The sequence below is a fragment of the Ambystoma mexicanum genome, chromosome 12 (assembly GCF_040938575.1).
Source record: "Ambystoma mexicanum isolate Mex_15411 chromosome 12, UKY_AmexF1_1, whole genome shotgun sequence".
Classification (NCBI taxonomy): Eukaryota; Metazoa; Chordata; class Amphibia; order Caudata; family Ambystomatidae; genus Ambystoma; species Ambystoma mexicanum.
In genome coordinates, this window is record NC_090936.1 from 150,463,154 (window position 1) to 150,482,130 (window position 18,977).

The window sequence follows — 18,977 nt, forward strand, 5'->3', positions numbered from 1 at the left end:
CGTTATGTTTCTCGTTTGTAAGAACTGTGTATCAATGTCTACCAGTTTAACATTTACAGTTTGATCATGCTTCAAACACTGCTTCCAGAAACGTCTTGATTGCAACACAAATTGACATTCGATTTGTTGAAAAAAGTAAATTCCATCTATCATCATCATCATCAATAATTTTAAGGTGCATGTAATGTTTATACAAATATAGTTCTCTTTTTTCTGTCTGTATTCTCTATTAAGGCATGTAATGAGACATCCGCGGCAGCCATTATATTAAAGACTGCATTTCGCTAATTAATAGCAAAGGCGTCTTTGGATTTTAGCATATAGGAAGACAGGGACGAAAGTAAAGTATGCGGGATATTTGCTAGAATACATTTTCTCAATAGAGTACACTGGCGCCACTGATATTTAATAGTCAATGAGAGTAGGCCAATATCATAAAGTATAAATGCAATCGGTGTGCATTGAGGTAAATTAATTCAAGATTACTCTCCAATATTTACCTTCCACTTTCTGCATGAAGGTTTTTTCTAGGTTAGGCCATGTTTCTAGGCCACACAAAAACACTGGGGTCGTTTTCTGATTATAGTATGTGACTGCTGATTTTAGTGAAAATTTGCCATATTTGTGTAATATAATTTTGGTATGAGAAATAGCAGTTGTCAATCGTGATTCTAGTATTTCCAAGTGTGCTCTATTGGCTTGCTGATTGTCAATTCGCATGCCCAAGTAAGTATATTGGTCTACCACCTCTATCTCCGAGCATTGCAATACCCAGTTGTACCTATTCGATCTCATTTTGGGGGCATTGCAAATCATAATTTTAGTTTCTTTGATATTGACTGAGAGTTGGTTGGTGTTTATATAAGATGATAGTCAGTGTAAGGAATTTTGTAAACCAATAGGAGTTTTGAGATCAAGATTAAATCATCGGCATATAATAATGCAGACAATGTCTCTTGTCCCAGTCCTGGAGCATCAAAATTCACATTCACAAATATCTCTGGCATATCATGAATGAAAACGTTAAAGAGGGCTGAGGCAAGAATACATCCCTGCCTCAAACCCTCTTTTAACCTGCAATAGCATTGAAAGCAACCCTTCAGGAATTCAATTTAACGTGTAATGAGGTATCCATATGCAATTCATGTATAATGTCTGTGATGGTATCTGGACATTTTGCCTTCTGTAATTTATCAATCAGCAGCTCATGTGATATAGAGTCAAAAGCTGCATGAAAACCGATATATGCAAGATACAACGGCTGCCTTGCAATATGGAATTGATGCTTGATGGCATATGTTGACATTAGGTTGATACAAGGTCCCATTCCAGGGACAAATCCAGTCTGATGTGGGTCTTGCTTAAGATGTTGTGTGGTCCATAAATTAAAATCCGGCAGCACAAACCGTGCAATAATGTTCCCTGCTATGTCAAGCAATGATATCGGTCTGTAGTTTTGAGCTGCAGACCGATTCCCATTTTTATAAATTGGAATTACAACCGATTGGTGCCAGGATTTAGGCATTGGTTTTTTTTCAACGATGTTAGAGAAGATGTTATATAATATTATGGTCCAACTATGTGGATGGGCCTTTAACATAGCATTGCTTAGCCCATCTGGACCTGGGGCCCGCCAGTTGGTGGATTTTCTGATGAAATATTCGATATCATCTATGGAGATGTGCAGCTGCCATAATGAACATAAAGTAGAAGGGGTCTGCATGGTGTTCCATGCAGTCGTATCATACAAGTTGAGAAAATGCTGTAGCCACTGCTGGTCCATTACTCCGTTAATGTGGGTAGACAACTGGTTGTTGCATGAAGCTTTGTTAAGCAATGACCAGACCCCAGCTGTGTATTTGGAGGTCAAAGTTTGCAACATAATTTCGCTATCTCGTTGGTAATTCATAGCTCTCCGCTCACGGGTCTAATTTCTATATCGACATTTAACAGATCGTAAAGCTAGTCTATTAGATTCAGGTAGTAATTTAATCATTTTTTAATCCCGTCTCATTTCGGCCTTCTTGTTCTTTTGGCCAAATCAAAACAATGAGCCTCTTGCGATTGTTTCTTAGTAGAGGTTTTGGTGTTGGACCCGAAAAGCACAAGAGCAGTTGTGTACAGGGTATTCCCACGAGTTGCAAGATTTTTTAACAAAATGTCATTTAGATGTAGTAATTTGGGCTCACTCCATAGGAAAGGTTTTCTAGCATTGTTAACATTTAGATCATATGCATAGTATTCTCTTGCCTCTACAGGGTTTTCAAGATTCCAGTGCAAATACAATGTTAGCATTTTGTGGTCACTGTGTGTTTGATCAACCACTTCAAACCTGTCAGCCTGGTTGTATAAAGGTCTATCTATGTATATAAAGTCAATTATACTTTCTGACTGTCCTCTGGACCATGTGGCCTGTGGCGGTAGATCCTCAGGGAGTGACCCATTAACCATTACAAACTCCCTCTCATCCATCAGAGAAGTCCATTCTGACACATATGCCGCTTTGTCCGGCATCTTGTCGAGACAGCGTAAGTTTAGGTCCCTGGCTAAGATGATATTAGTGACTTGTGTGACAAGTGCAATTACATTGAGCATGTTTCGTAGGTCTTGATAAAACTTGAAATCAGGAATACCTGCCGGGTTTCTATAGATGTTTATCAGTGCCAGCACACGCTCATAGTCGAAGATCTTCACCAGCTGTATGAAGTTGTTTGGTGCGGCCCATGCTTGTTAAGTAAAGCCAGCACTCATCTTTACCGCCACCATAAGACCGGATGTTGGACGGCCTTTCGTAGCAGAGCTCGCTGGGAGCAAGCCAATGTTGTGGTCATTCCACATGGGAGTGTTTAGTCACAAAGTTTCCTGAAATGCAAGTATATCAAATTCATTCAGTCGATTATCCAGCAAAATCATAAGATTGGGGTGTCCACGGGTTGATCTTATTGTGCCAGGATTTTTTTCCCCATCCGGTCACCAGGAGCACATAGTTATGCCTGGTATGTTGATCCCGGTAGTTCTGATGATAAATATCGACCAGCACCAACATATTTCTCTATTGTTGGCCTTGTGGTATTAGAGAGATCAGTTGTTAAGTGATACTGTAGAATTATTAAACCTAAATTGTACAGGTCTGCTTTGGCCATCCAAATGGCTTTTGATACCATTCCTGAAGGAATCCACAATCTGACTGTCTTCGGTTCGTATACATTGGGGAATTCGACTTGCGCGATATCAACCGTGGTGATATTGCCTAACACAGGGGTGTCTTTAAAGATGCTCACGATATTTGATTGACAGAGAGTGGAAGGAGCCAGTCGACATTTCATAATCAATGTATGTTGGGCCGCTTTAGCTTTATAGTTGTTATGATTCCTCCCTCTGTTGTTGTCTGTGGGGGTTATTGTTGCTTCTTGTCTTTTACTGTACTGGTGTACAGCTACTGATGGTTGGTATGTGTCTTCAGATGCCTGCTGTAAATGGCTGTCTGGATTGTTTCGCTGCAGTTGATGGTTACATCCACATTTCAGACTCGGTTCAACAGTATCACCCTTCAATTCATTTTCTTGAATAGTTTTTGTCAACTGTTGTGGAATGTCTTTGATTTGCGAGACTAAATATGCATCCACTGCCTCTTTAATTTCCTTTCTGCGAATTTCCATATCAAGTAAGTCTGCATCTGTAGTTGGTGCGTTTTTTTTTTCCTTGAGATTTTTTTCTTTTCAGGTATATGCTGGACCCAGTTGTTTCAGACTGCTCCAGGAGCCCTGTTCTTTTGTTTCGTCTTTTCTGAGATCAAATAATCCAGTGGAGGATGAGTTAAAACGACGGAAGCTATACCTCCATCGGAGTCTATAGTCTTGTTACCTTTCCGTAGGTTTTTATATTTATTCACCACTGTAAGGCTGGCATTTTGTTTTTGTGATGATATCATTTTCTTAATAAGTTGTTTCGAAGAGGATTTTTGTATAGGCGCGTTACAAATGCCATATCATATCAGCGCCTATGTTTTTCATATTGTTAGTTTTCTTGGTTTTGTTAAGTTGTGAGTTTTTCGCCATCCTTTCTCTGTTAACTTTAGATGATCGATTTTGTTGGTGATCCACTTGGAAAATATCATTAATTTGCCGACTTGTTGCGGTTTCAGGCGGGGAGCTACTCTTGATTATAATATGAGGTTTCCCAGAAGCCCCAGGTTGGGCATTCTCCTCTGCGATGGGACAAATCACCTTGTCAAATATAGGTAATACAGGGACTAAAACCGCCTCGTCAACCAACGATTGAGTTGGTTCAAGATGAGTGATTCCATCAAAATTTCTATGTTCTTTTGGTAACCTTTGAGCACCTTGTTCCAAGCGTTGTTCACTATAAATCCAATCAGTAATTTGCTTTATTTGGATAGATTGTTTAGTTATCTTATAGTCTAAAGTTTCAAAGAAGCGCCCCAAACTAGTTAAGGCCACATTAATAGCCGTGAGTGTGATTTCCAACAGAGGTTGTTGTTTGATGTCTTCTTAAGGGGCGGAGGGAGAGTTGATCGTCTCGGAGTAGGAGCAACAAATGAAACTGACACCGTAGGTGATTTACAATCTTCCTGCTGAAAGATAGACGGGGAGCTTGAGAGATTCTGTATGTTGATGGATTCAGAAAAACTTGCATGTAATGATAAATCAGATGTAGGGGTGTGCACTAAGTCTATCGTGGCAGGCACAGTGATTGGTGTTGAAAAATCCATACTTTCACTACCCGCGCAAGATTCATCTGTTGAGATGGCAGACTGTCCATTTGTGGTCTTTTACATTTCTCTCCTCCAATCCTTGGCTGAGTTGTTTTTTTATTTTTATCTTTCAAGCTTTGCGCTCGTTTGAAGTTAAAAGCTTCATACTCACAGTGACTTAAAGCCACGGGAACTGACGGTATTTGGACTCCAATGTTGTCTTTGGGCAATTTAACATGTGAAAAGACCGCCATTGTAACCGCTTCGGAGGTTGGCTGCAGACTAATTTCTCCCGGACTGCGAGTACCGCAGTACCCTTGAATGTCAGCCATGAGCGAGGTCTTGTTATTCACCGGTGTTAGTGTAATTGCTTTTTTTTTAGACTCGCCTTAAAGAGTGACGGCTGGGACGGTTAGTAATTTCAGAGAGGACTAAAGTTGGCGGCATGTCAGTTTTTAGTGTATATAACGTGCTGGACATGTAATTCCAAAAAACACAAACTACACAAACACGTTATATTAATTAAACCAACAAAAACACACCCCGCCGTAATTATTCACAACAGACGATAAACCCAATATGCAATGCTACGTTAACACACGTGTTAGTAAGAAATTAATTAACCACAAATGATACACAATTTACCACGAGGCCGTGTCAGCTATTGGTTTCTTTGTACCGAGAACAAACAAAACACTCTCGATATTTGTGGTCAATTTATCAAAAAGGAAGTCCCCCTCCATCTCCAGCCAGCCCAAGACAGCCGTAGACAGCCCTTGCAAACAGCGCTTTCACAAAAAGCGCGCATGCATAAAGCGCAGGTTTTCCAGTGTGAATGGCTTCTGGGCAATGTGGGTGGAGACAATGGGACTTGTAGCAGAAGTGAAGAGATGAGGACAGCGTTCCCAGCCATAGACAGCCCTTGTAAACAGCGCTTTCACAAAAAGAATCTTCCTCTTCCAAGTGAGGAGCCCACGGAAGATGAAGAAATAGAGATCTGGCAAATGATGATAGTAGGTGTTCAAAATGAAGAAGAATATGCCTATTTTGATTACACTTCCACAATTCAGGAAAGTACTGCAAGTCTGCCAATCTGGAAACAGAAAGCCTTTCTAGTTGCTAAAGTGATGAAAGAATTCTTTTGGACAGACTTTCTAAAACTGTGTTATAAAATGCTGGCAATGTGTTTTCTCCTACTGTGGTTCAGCCTCACTTTACTGTTCATCTCAATGACTTCTGGGCATTTTCTGAGCAAGGTTACCACTCTACTTGTAAGCAAATAAGTTGTTCTAAAGCCTTTAAGTTCTTCACACATGTTAGAGAAAAGAGAGCTCCAAGAGCCAGGAACTCCAGCCTCAATCCAGATGTTCCCTCTAACTATGGGTCACATATGGATGCCATCATTCAAGACCTATAATGGCCCAGCAACACAGCTACAAGTTCACACCTTTTCTGTTATTGATGAATCCAGACTGTTCGCACCCAGTAATCCTGTGTCTAAAACATACAGAGAACTGTTAAGAACTAGGCTTCAGACATTTGCACAAAATTCATTATTTAATGTGTTTGATGATGTGGAGGATCTCCATGAAATGGGCCCCATGTGTGTTATGTGCGATAGTACAATGCCTTTTTACTTATCAAACGTGAGCCCATTCTATGGCCTACATACACATTCTGGGAACACTGTGCAGTGCCATTTCAAACCGACAGTCCTGAATTTAAAGCACAGTTCCTGTATATTTCACTGAGACCATACCAAGCAGGGGATTATATGTTTGAAAATCAGTACAAATTCCTTCCAGAGCCACATAATGCACAACACATGTATGGTGCAGATTCAGTAATCCTTGACAGAGAATACTTTGCAAACATGGCGGGAAACTGTCCCTCTATGATCCACTTGGGGTCAACAGATATGGAAAATTAAAGGGGTTTACACGTTAGACATGGCTTGTAGGTTCCCACATTTAATGTATTTCTCAAATTATACGCAGTTCCAAACCACTTGCAGTAATAGGAATTTGAGTTTCTACCCAGAGTGGGCGAAGGCAGACGGTGAGTTCTGGAGTGTGTTTTATAGAGAAGCAAAAGAACGCAATGGCACCAAGCATGTTACTTATGTATCCGGGAGACCTGTGTTATGGGCGGCTCAAGCAAATGAATGCAATAAAAGAAAAGCAGACTCAGTGTGGGCCCATATAGGGCTTGGAACTCCCATAACACATTCCTAACACAAGCTATATTCATAGGTAAACTGTGCCAAGGAATAATTTCACAGTATCACCTGAGTGAGGTGATACATTCTCTAGATAACTTCATAAAAGAAGAGAATTGGACAGCTATCATGAAGTCAGCTACTAGTGTGAGGCGCATCCAAAGTGGGCGTGTCAGGAGAGCAGCTACCTGCACCACCTTTGACCCTAGTGTACCATGTGAGGTGGGACAAGCATCCATAACAGGAAAAATGTACACTTGGTCACAAGCAATAATGCAAATTCTGCAAACTGAAAGTGAGGCAGTACAGCGAGGATTTCATGTTTCAAATTCTAATGATCAAGCACTACAAAGAGGCTTCTATGCGCTAAGAGATGTCATAACAGATGTTGTGGGTTTGATTCAAAATGACTTATCGATCATTAGAAGCAACCAAGAAGCCTCAGTAAGTCGTCCTGTAGTAACTGATTTTTTGGACAGCAGAGGGGTCCCAGATTGGAATGCGATTTCATGACCAGAACAAATACAGGCACTTAACTTGTCCAAGGTTGCAACACGCCAGGGTATGTCCGGCTCCACTTTCTTATTGCTTAGTATACTGGCAAAGAGTGTAGTAGCAGCATCTGCTTGGGAATCAGGCATCACAAATTGGATTCTGCACGGGGTGCTAGACATTACCATTCAAACAGCACCCTCTATCATATGTCAAGAATTACACTCTTGGGGTAATATACATTGGGTAAATGATATGTGGGTCAGAAGATCACGTGGGGCCATATTCACATGCATGTGTGTCACCAGCTAGGCCTGAAATAACATTGTATTCATTACAGGAATGCAAAGGTTCTGCTAGGATAACGTGTGCACATGCTGAGCCAGTGAATTCCTGTGACAGTAACTCGAAATGCACAATGCACATTGCACCAATTGACTCATTCTACAGCAAAGCGCATAGCCTACAAAACAGTTCATATTTGGTACACGTCAACCAATCTTGCTGTCATGTCCCTATAGCAATACCAACTCTGATCACTGTGGGCACACGAGTTAAATGCTGTGGGTTCATTTGGATCCACCTAGATCATTTCAATTAAAATCATTATCCTGCCCTGGCTTCAATTTACAAAAACACGAGTACCTGAAATTGAGCCTATGCATAGCAAAGCTGTGGAAGTGTGAAGTACTGAAGATACATATCTCCAGTCATACTTCACTGTGGTCAAACAGATTGCATCTCTAATAGGCTCCGAACATACGAAGCAGGAAGCCTTGCACTCTCTGATTGACAGTTATCAGCTCAGTGGGGTCAATACTTCCCTTTCTGCAGTCACAAAAGCAGCTAAAAGTCTCCTACATAAAGGGTTACTTGCCTTGGACACAGTCATTAGAACATTGACTTTGTTGAGTGCTTGGTACAGCTGGCTGTTGGTAATTCCTGGACTTTGTCTCATATTCTGTTATAGACTCTGAATTATGACAAGCCACAAAATGAAGCCTTTGAAGCAACCTGTCTCCGGTACAGAACAGAGCTTTGTCAGCCATCGCTAAATGCAGAGTGTGTCACGAAGAATCATTGCTTGCAAAGAACGTGCGAGTCGCAGCCTCGCCGTCCAGATTGGCACTGTGGCCCAATAGAATCTCCAGGACATTGTCGGTGCATAGAGACATTTACAGAATCCAAAGGTACTTCCCGCAAGTATTGTACTGTGACTTCATTGAAAGTCCCCCTGAAACCACGCCTGACAATGGGGGCATGTCAGAGCAAGAGAAACTGCTCAGAAAACGACAAAAGCAATGATTGTCAAATGCATCCAATAACCCCAACGGCGCTGCCAAGGAAGCACCTGGTCCCTCTGTCTCACAGCTAGACACAAGACAGCCACAAGATGATCGATGCATACTCGCAAACCCTGACCACAAGGCATCTGGGGAAGCAGGCGACGCAAATTATGGATTTCTCTGGTTCCAGGAATATATGGCACAAGGAGAGAATGCCCAAGACAGTGCGCAGTGATGACATGAGTATTCTGTTCTCTTCCCCTCTGTGCTCCTTGACATACCTCAGAAAGAGGCTTGCTTTTAATCCAGAGTTCAGAACACCTGATATTCTACAAATTTGGCCTAAGCAAGCTTCTCAGTCAGACAGCAAAGAACTGAAGATATATCACATTCTACCTCAAGATGCAAGTTTCAGTGCAAAGCAAACATATGAATTGGATGACCTTCATGTGCTGATCTCTGTGAGTAACAAATAAACTCACATATTGGTGTATTTTCAAGTACACCGATTCAAATCATTAACTGTTTATGCATGTGATAATGTGCTCAAGATCACACATTCCACAGCCCATTGGGTCAAAAATCCAGGGGCCAAGCTATGTTGGTTGCTAATTACTAATGGATTTCCAAAAGATCCTTTGTCGTATTTTGAAGTGATTGCGTCAAATGATTTTTCAATTAACCTATATACCTCACATTAAATATGCACATCCGTGCTGCAGACCCCCATGGTTTTATGCTAACTTGGTGGGCTTGGAAGTAGTGGTGTTTATGCTTTGGTTGTAGCCCCTGCGCAGGTGAGGAAGGGGATGAACTGACATAACGTCCCACTGAAGTGTTGGCCTGTGGCTTGTCCAAGATGGCCGCCAGAATACTTTGAGCTATCCAGCGCAGCTGCCCGCGAGGTGCGGGGACCTGACATGGTGAAGGTGGGCGACGGGCAAATAGCGGACATCTGCCGCTGGAAGAGGAGAGGAGGTGGCCCAGCTGCAGAAGGGGTCGGCAGCCGTGGTGTTGGATGTGACTCGCCAGCTAGGGGGCAGTGGAGGCAGACTGCGGAGATGTCGCGGGGAGGAGTGCCGCTGGAGTCGGGAGGAGTCCGGCCGGCGTAGGGCTTTGGAGCTAACACCCGGGTGAGAGGACCATTAAGAAGAGCCATGGACGGGGAAGCAGACGAGGCCTGGGACGGGAGCGCGACCTGAACAGGAAAGTTATCTCCATGGCGGTGAGGAAATCTTCCCGGCGCGGAGGCGGTCTGCAGCTACCAACCTCGAAGCGGCAGGGAAGGGCTCTGAGGTGTAGGAGGGCTGCGCCGGGAGGGGAGGGCAGATGGTGAGGATCTCAGCGTGCCCCAGCCCTGAGGCCAGGAGGAGTGCCTGGGGAGCAGACGATGGACTGCGGCACTGAAGAGGCCTCATACAGAGGTCAGTGTGGGGCTTACTCCTGGGAGCCTGATGGTGGTGCACTGGGGGGCTGAGGAAACACTATCCTACTAGGGGGCGAGGAGTCCCCCCCCGCGAGGAGTGAGACAGCATAAGATAAGCCGCGGAGGCCTGGGCAAGGTGAACAGATAGCCCGACCAGCGGGCAAGATTGGAACGGGAGCGGCTACCCCGCAGTGGGGGTGGACCCACGGATGGGACTGCAGAGGTCCAGGGGCCCTCAGTGCCGGGGGGGTTATAAATAATTGCCTGCCTATATCACATCGGAGGGGCTCTTGGAGGCGCAGATTGCGGATACATTTGAGGACTCAGGCGGTGGTGAGTCTGAATCCAGAGGGTGGTGTCGCTACACCCGGCTCACCATGGGAATAAATCAGCAAAGGATGGACAAATACACAGAGGCAAGGGACAAGCTGCCTAGGCAGGATGGACTGGAGCAGCAGACAGGGGAAAAATCTACTGGTGGGGAGGAAGGAACAGTGACTTTGGACTCATTAATGGCTGCAATACAGGCTTCACGAGCCACTCTTCAGGAGAGCATCAAGGAGGTGAGGGTGGACTTTTCCTGGGTAAGGGCGGACTTCCGTAAAGTATGCGAAAGGGTGACAGAGGTGGAACAGAGGGTTTCCACGGTGGAAGATGAGGTCCAGAAGCTCAAAAATCAGGTGGCGGGCCTGGTGGGGGCAACCCGGAGGTTGGAAGTGAGAGCTGAGAATGCAGAGGGCAGTTCCAGGCGATGTAATATGCGCCTGGTCGGAGTTCCGGAGAGAGGAGAGGATCCCAGCACAGAATTGTTCGTGAAAAATGTTATCCTGCGGGTGCTGGGCATTAAGGGGCTGTCCAACCTCTTCACAGTGGAGAGGGCCCATAGGGTACTGGGTAGACCCCCACCTCTGGGGCGCCACCCAGGGTGATAGTGGCCAAAATCATGAACTTTCGAGCTCGAGATGCCATTCTGTAGGCAGGGCAGAGAGAGGGCAGATACGCAGTTGGTCAAGCAAAGTTGCACATTTTCCCGGACTTTACATTGGAGGTGCAGCGGCAGAGGAAGTCCTATGATGCCGTGAGGGGGCGACTCCGGGAACTTAATTTGAAATATATGATGTTTTTTCCGGCAAAGCTGAAGGTGATATCAGGGGGGGGCAATCATGGTTCTTTGCATCCCTGGAAGAGGTATGGAACTGGCTGGATGGGAGGTCAGATGGGGCGGAATCCCAGCTGGGGCAGTCTAAGGAGGGGTTGCAACAGGAGGCAGGAGATTAAGGGAGGTGGTGAGGAGTTGAGAGGTAGGGGTTGGACTTCTAGGCGTGAGCCACCTAGCGGAGGTGGGTAAAGAAGGGGTAGGGGGGTCTTTTTTTGCTACGGGAGGTGTGGCGCCAGGAGGGTGAGAGTCTCCCCCGGATCTTATGACACTATTGGCTACTACTCGCATCAGAAGAGGAAAGGATGGGGTAGGTGAGTCAAGGGGTCTACAACAAGGGAGAGGGAGGGCGAGGAGGGTCGGTCCCAAAAGGAGGCCTGACCACTCATGGCAGTTGAGGGGTTTGGGGGGGGTTGGAGGAGGGGTCCGGGGGAGAGGAGAAGTAGGGGGGAGGGTGTAGGGTTAGCACGCCAAGTTGGGGTTAGGTGTGAGAGGGAGGGAGTTTGGATTTGGGGCGGGAGGAAAGGTCTGGTACAGCAGCGACTGGAGATGAGGGGAAGATAGGGGAGGAACTGGGCACAGGTACTCGAGGGGTTGGGAGAGAAGAGGGGATTACTTAAGTGAGGATCCAAGGTCTTAGATGGGTGGGCTAGATGGTTTGAAAATCGGGACGTGGAATGTCCGGGGGTTGGGCAGCTATCAGAAAAGGCGGAGAGTGGGGGAGTTTCTGAAAAGGCAGGGGATACAAGTGGCCCTGATACAGGAGACACACGCAGGGGCGGAGATATTGGGGAAACTGGGGAAAATGTGGGGTGGGCAAATACTTGACACGACATACTCAACCCAGGCAAGGGGTGTGTTAATTTGGGTGGCAAAGCAGATGCCATTAACAGTGACGGCGGTAGTAAAGGATGAGATTGGCAGGACAGTTGTGGCGCAATGTCTATGGGAGGGGAGGGTGGTCACGATGGTTAATTCGTACGCGCCAAACGTGGAAGATAAAGATTACTTCCCCTATGTGCTCCGCATGATGGGGGCGTATAGGGGAGACATGGTAATTTGGCGAGGGGATTTCAATTGTCACTTGGAAGAGAGGTTGGATGGGCTGGACAGCAGAGGGGTACCCAAGAAATATATGCCTGAGTCTCTCCGCAGGATAATGAAGGAATTGGACCTGGTGGAGGCATGGAGGGAGCACCACGGGGAGGAAAGGGGCTATTCATACTACTCGGGTGTGCACGGTTCATATTTCCGCCTGGACTACCTTATAACGGGAAGGGAGTACTGCCAGTATTTTGGGGAAGTAAAGTATCTGGGGCGCACTCTGTCGGATCACTCCCCTCTGGTGGCCACATTATTTGGGACTGAGAAGCGACCTCCATGTCGGCTGTGGCGTCTCCATAGGGAGGCGCTAAGAGATAGGGCGTTTGTGAGCGAACTTAGAGAGGAGATCAGAGCATACTTTGATCTGAATGAGGGCCCGGTGGAAGCTAGGGGTGTGTTATGGGAGGCCTTTAAGGCGACCATTAGGGGGAAATGCCTGTCCATGACTGTGGGCATGCGTAGACGGCTCTGGCAAAGGCTGCGGCAGTTGGAGACCAAGGTGGCTGAATTGGACAGGGAGGTCTTTAGGGGGTGGAGGTTGGGGAGGTGCTAGCACAGACGCTGGAGTCCCATCAGGAAACTGTGGAAGAGCTGTCGCATTTTGATAGTAATAGGCGGGATGTTAGGCTACATGGAGAAGGGGACAAGGCAGGCAAGCTGTTGGCTTGGTTGGTGAATAGGGAGCAGCCCAATCGGGTGGTAACCCAGTTTAGGCTAAGCACGGGGGAGACAGTGAAGACTCAGAGAGAGATTAATTATGCTTTTGTGGCATTCTATAGGGAGTTATACACGAGTGAGGGTGGGTATGTAGAAATAGTTGTGACTTCCGAGGCTAGGAGAAGATATGCGGGAGGAATTGGAAGCTCCATTTGAGGAGGGGGATGTTCTCTAGGCAATCCGCACAATGTGGAGAGGTACAGCGCCAGGGAGTGATGGACTCCCAGTGGAGTTTTACTCAGAGTTTGCTGACCTCTTGGTGCCGCATCTGGTGAAGGTATATGAAGAGGCTTTCCAACACGGTTGTCTCCTGGAGTCGATGAGAGAGGCAATGATTACAGTTCTCTTAAAAGAGGGGAAGGATCCAAGGGATTGTGCAGCGTACCGACCGATTTCTTTGTTGAATGTTGATGGGAAAATCCTAGGGAAGATTCTCGCTGCCAGATTGGCAAGAGCGGCGCCAACCCTGGTTCATCTGGACCAATGCGGGTTTGTTGGGGGGTTTGTTGGGGGGTAGAAACATGTCTGGGAACCTCTCTCGTTTGCACCCTGTAATGGACTCTGTGAAACTGCAGACACAGGATATGGCGATAGCGTCATTTGACGCCACAAAGGCGTTTGATTCTCTGGAGTGGAGATGGTTGTTCCGGGTACTGCAAGAGTTTGGGTTTGGGGAGACTAATTGTAGGTGGTTATCCCTTCTATATGAGAAGCCCTTGGCAATGGTGCGGACTAATGATTGGGTGTCGGAGACATGGGAGTTGGGAAGGGGGATGCGGCAGGGGTGCACAGCATCCCCGATCCTGTTTGCCTAGGCCCTGGAACCGTTGGCAGCGTTCCTGCGACAGGAAATGGAGGAGGCCGGTATCGAGGTGGGAGGGCGGAAACACGTTGTATCCCTTTACGCGGACGACCTGTTGTTGTATGTGGTGGATCCTGCGGTGTATCTCCCAGAAATGTTGGAAATACTGCGAAATTTCTGGTACATGTCGGGCTTCCGCATCAATCCTTGGAAGTCGGTGCTATTCCCGTTAGGGGGGGTTAGGGGATTGTCCATTAGAGGGGCTGGCGGAGTTGGGGATAAAATGGGACACTGATTTGTTCCAATATTTGGGGGTGCGTATATTTCATGAGATGGAGGAGACGTTTGTGCACAATACAGGGAGGGCTCGGTCTAAAATAGGAGATTTGATTCAATTTTGGAAGGTCTTACCTCTTTCCCTGATGGGCAGGGTGGCATTATGTAAGATGGTTATATTGCCGAGGCTCCTTTACTTCTTTGCTAATATACCATATGTTGCTAAAAGAGTCTTCTTCAGAATGCTGGATGTTAAAGTTAGAGAACTTCTGTGGGACACGAAGAGGAGGAGGGTGTCCTTAGAGATACTGCGAAGACCCAAGGAAGAAGGAGGTCTCGATCCCCCAAACTATGAAGGATATTTTGTGGCGGCACAATTGCAGTCGGTATTGGTATGGGACCAATCAGGGGGGGATGTCCTAGAAGGACTGGTAGGGGACCTACCGCCCAATTGTAGGCCGGTTGAAATACTCTGGCGCCCTTTAGGGTATAAAGGTAGGACGGTGGTGTTTGAGGCGGTGAGGGAGACGTGGAGGAAATACGTGGGTGGCAGGGGAGTGGCAGGCCGGTACAAGGGTAGTCTGTCGTGGGGTGCGGACCAGAAGCTCCGCCAGGCGATTGGGAAGGTGGGAGTTCAGAGACTTAAGGAGAAGGGGTGTGACAAGGTGGGTGATCTATTTGAAGGTGGGAAACTACTAACGTGCTAGGAATGGTGTCAGAAGTTTGAGCTACCGCAAGGGCTCTTTCTGGCATACAGGGCGGTGGTTGTTAGATTAGCGGAACTATGGGCAGGAATCCCAGAGGAACCGGAGACGTGCCCGGTCCTTCAGGTACTGCTAGATCGCATGGGGGAAGGGGGCGTATTACGCGACTTTACAAATCCCTCCGGGAGGGGGAGGCAAGGGGGGAACTGAAGGTTAAGGAGAAATGGGAAACGGACATGGGCCACCAAATAACAGGGAAAGAGTGGACGCAGGACTGGGAATTGGTCCGGAAGACATCTAGGAATGCTCGCTTCCAGCTGGTCCAATTCAATATTTTACATAGGACATATGTGACCCCGATGTTGTACCGGGCAATGAATGGGGGAGGGTCGGACGAATGTCCAAGATGTGGCAAGCACATGCAGGGTTTTGGCATATGGTATGGGAATGTGATCTAATAAGAGAATACTGGGATGGGGTCCTCCAAGGAGTGAATGTACTGCTAGGGACTGGATGGGCATGAACTCCAGAAATGTGTTTATGGGGGAAACTCCCAGGGGGGAAAAGACACAAGGTACGGAACAGGATGGGGCACCTTTTGCTAGTGTTGGCGAAGCGCTGAATGGCGATAGCGTGGAAATGCCCACAAGGCCCAATGATTGGTCAATGGCGGAAAGATGTGCGGTGATGGGGGGTGTCGGAACTAACAGTCCTGCAGGGAATGGACCCTGAGGCGGAGGGGGAGGAGATAACGATCTCTTGGACCCAGTTGCTAAGTGATTTGTCAAGGGATAATGATTTACGGCCACCGTGAGGTAGTGCGGGTGAGGATGAAAGGGGAGGAGGGAAAGACGGAGGTGGAGGATATGCCTTAGGTAACTGGCAGCGGCATCACTCAAACCTTAAAGGATTCATAGACCAGGACCAGGAAGAAGTGCTGGCGGTTGGAGTCTTGGGGTGTAATTAAAAATGCTAATAAAGAGTTTAAAAAAAATGCATTCATTCATGCATTCTTAGCTAGGTCCAGTTGCAATATAATGGACTCATGCTGAATATCCCAATGTCAGATACATGTACTCATTCATGCTGATGTTGGCAAGTAGCGCTAACTATTTGAAATGTGGTGCAGCAATTGATATTTGTTTTTTATTTGTGTATAACAGACAGTACATGCTTCTAGGCACTTTGCAAATTATCAAGCACCTCATGTTGATCCTTGCATGCAAGAGCTATGTGCTAAAATATGAATCTACACATGGTTTTTCTTTGTTGCCACCAATATAGGCAATCTTTATGTAATTACAGCTCCCAGTAAGCGTATTAATGACTTCACAGAGCTACAAATCTTTGATCTATGTCAAACCGTCTTGAGGGGGGTATGTTATGAATTACAAACGAGTTAAGACAGTTAGTCACAGATCATTTAGACACTTGCTGTAGAAAAATATAATGCCTTGAATAACGAATGCACGTGGGTTTAGCAGTAAGAGGCAACAAATGTTTGTTGAACAGAAAGCACACGGTTCCACATTAGGCAAGGGCTAGTGTCAAAAGACAAATGTAGACATTTGCTGTAGACAATGCATTGTCGTTATTGAATTACGCACGTGCGTTCAGCGAAGAGCAAACGCATAGCCTGATCCTTGGCTCTAGCAAAGGCGATGAACAGGACATGACAACTCGGCTAAATTGAAGAGATGCCTTTTTCGTGCCAGTTAGATCAGATAAACTGAGGACAGGAAGCATGATACCAAAAATACACATGGACGGTTGAACGTGTGCACAGACAAGTGTCCCTCTTTACCGCTTCAGAAATGCCTTTAATTTAATGGGGTTTTAAAGTGGCCTAGAAAGGAATGACATGCTTTGCTCTTGTCCCTAGAAGAAGCACATTCACTGTAAGGGAAATATCCAAGAGTCAAAGACAGTACCTTTCTCTTGATTTTTCACATAGGTACATCACGTGTGCAATGCAAAGCAAAGCACAAGAGAAAGTTCAAGCTCTAGACCAGTGGTCTTCAAACTTTTTTGGCCAGGCCCCCCTGAGCAAAATTTGGGCAGGTCGGGACCCCCCAGAAATGCCAAATGGACAGTATATATTGCGCGCCGTCACCTGCTCCCATCAAAGTCGCTGGGCTCCCTCATCCCACTCCTACCCAGTCGCTGGTCTCTCCCCACCCCATCACACACCCAGGGCTCTCCCCACTCTGCTCCCATCACTATCCCATGGTTCCCGCCCATTGTGCTCCCACCATAGTCCCTCGGTTCCCCCATCCCGTTCCCAACACAGTCTGAGGGCCAGTGGCGGCTGGTGAATCTTTTTTAAGTGGAGGGGCATTAAGGGGAGGTTCGGGGGGGTTTCCCCCTGTGAATTTTTTTTAAATAATAGGTTAAAATGTTGCATTGTAGAGCATACTTTTAACAAAAAATGGGTAAATAGCCAAACAGTTTGCAATTGTTGCTGGGAGTCCAGGGGGCAGGCATTGATATTTTATTTCTATCGCGCTCGTACACAAGTGTTTCAGAGCGTGACAAGGCAAGGGAGGGGAACAGAGGAGAATAAAACAGCGATCTTACTAGGCCCAGTGACATTGAGAACGCGCAAGTGTGAGGGGAAAAGTGCATGGAAGGGGGGAGAAGTGGAAAGTGCGAAGCAGAGGAGAAACAGATAAATAACAATAAATAAATAATAAAGGCAACAAACAGTGGTTGTGCAGCCAGCAATTTGCAAGTGCTACGTTTAAGGCAGCAGACAGGGTAGGTGTGATAAGTGCAGGAAGAAAGATGGTTCTCCTCAAGTTTTAGAGTGGCAGGGCGCTGTTCCAGAGGGAGGCCCCAGCCGAAGACAGAGATCTACCCCCAGCTTGTTTCTTTGATAAACGACTGACCCTGAGGGAGTTGGAGGTAGAGGAGTGAAGAGCTCGAGAGGGGAGGTATTTGCGGAGGAATAGCTGAAGGTATTTTGGACTGAGGCCCCAGAAAGCCTTGTGGACAAGGCAGAGGGTTTTGAATGATAGATGTCCGGTAAAAAGATACCATCCCTGTCCCCTGGGCCCCACTGGTCCTAACACAATGAACATGATTATGTGTATATGCAAGGCGCTGCACATTCATACAGCAATCACTCTATCATTCACATGAGCATCCATCACCATACACTCACTCATAACGCATCCATACACATGTTTAAATAAAAACAATGAACATAAACGTACCTTCTGCATTGGCCTGTGTGTGGGTGCTGCTCCAGCTGCTCTGTCCGTATGTGCGAGGACGCGCAGGAGCTCCCCCTCGGACATACAGACATGCAGTGCCCCAGCCAGCATTTCCAATGAGCTATGCAATGCTGGCGAAGCAAAACGCCCCAGCACTTGCATGGCTCAGTGAGCATGTGCGGCTGGGGAACTAAACTGAACTGTCAAAGGGAAACAGTGTTTCCCTTTGACAGTTCAGCCAGCCCAGGAGCACTCCATTAGCTGGATAAAGCAGCTGAGGGAGTGCTCACTGTTTCACTGGGCTGGCTCCTTAGCTCCTCCATAATGGGTGAGGGGCCACTATGCAGTTAGTAATGTTGACCATTGTTGCTGAATATATCACAATTTACTTACATTTTAACACAAAGCACCCCTTTGGGTACTATTGAAACAGTGGGCTTCATAACTACTCTGGCGGTAGCTGTGCCGGTAAAACCGGCACGGCTGCCACTGGAGTTGCATCCGGGTCTGGCACCCGCGAATGGGCAATTACTAGGTCATGCCGAGTTAGGCGGACATGATAATTGCCCTTTCGAAGGTGCCGGTAGATCCCCATTCCCATTTGAGCCCCATATGGCTCAAATGGGAAGGGGGAGCTCGGATGCACCGGCACCGTTAATAACGGTGCTGGTGCATCCGACGAGCTGAGGTCAGACCTGGCGGGGGCTGTCAAGCACCCACGAGCACAACTCTTACTATGGCGGAACGGTAGCAACGGTGCCGGTAGCTTACCAGCACCGTTGTTACTGGTCCGCCATAGTAGTAATGAGGCCCAGTCTGTGACTAAAGGAATGAATATCTATTTACAACTGTGGGCCACTTTTTCAT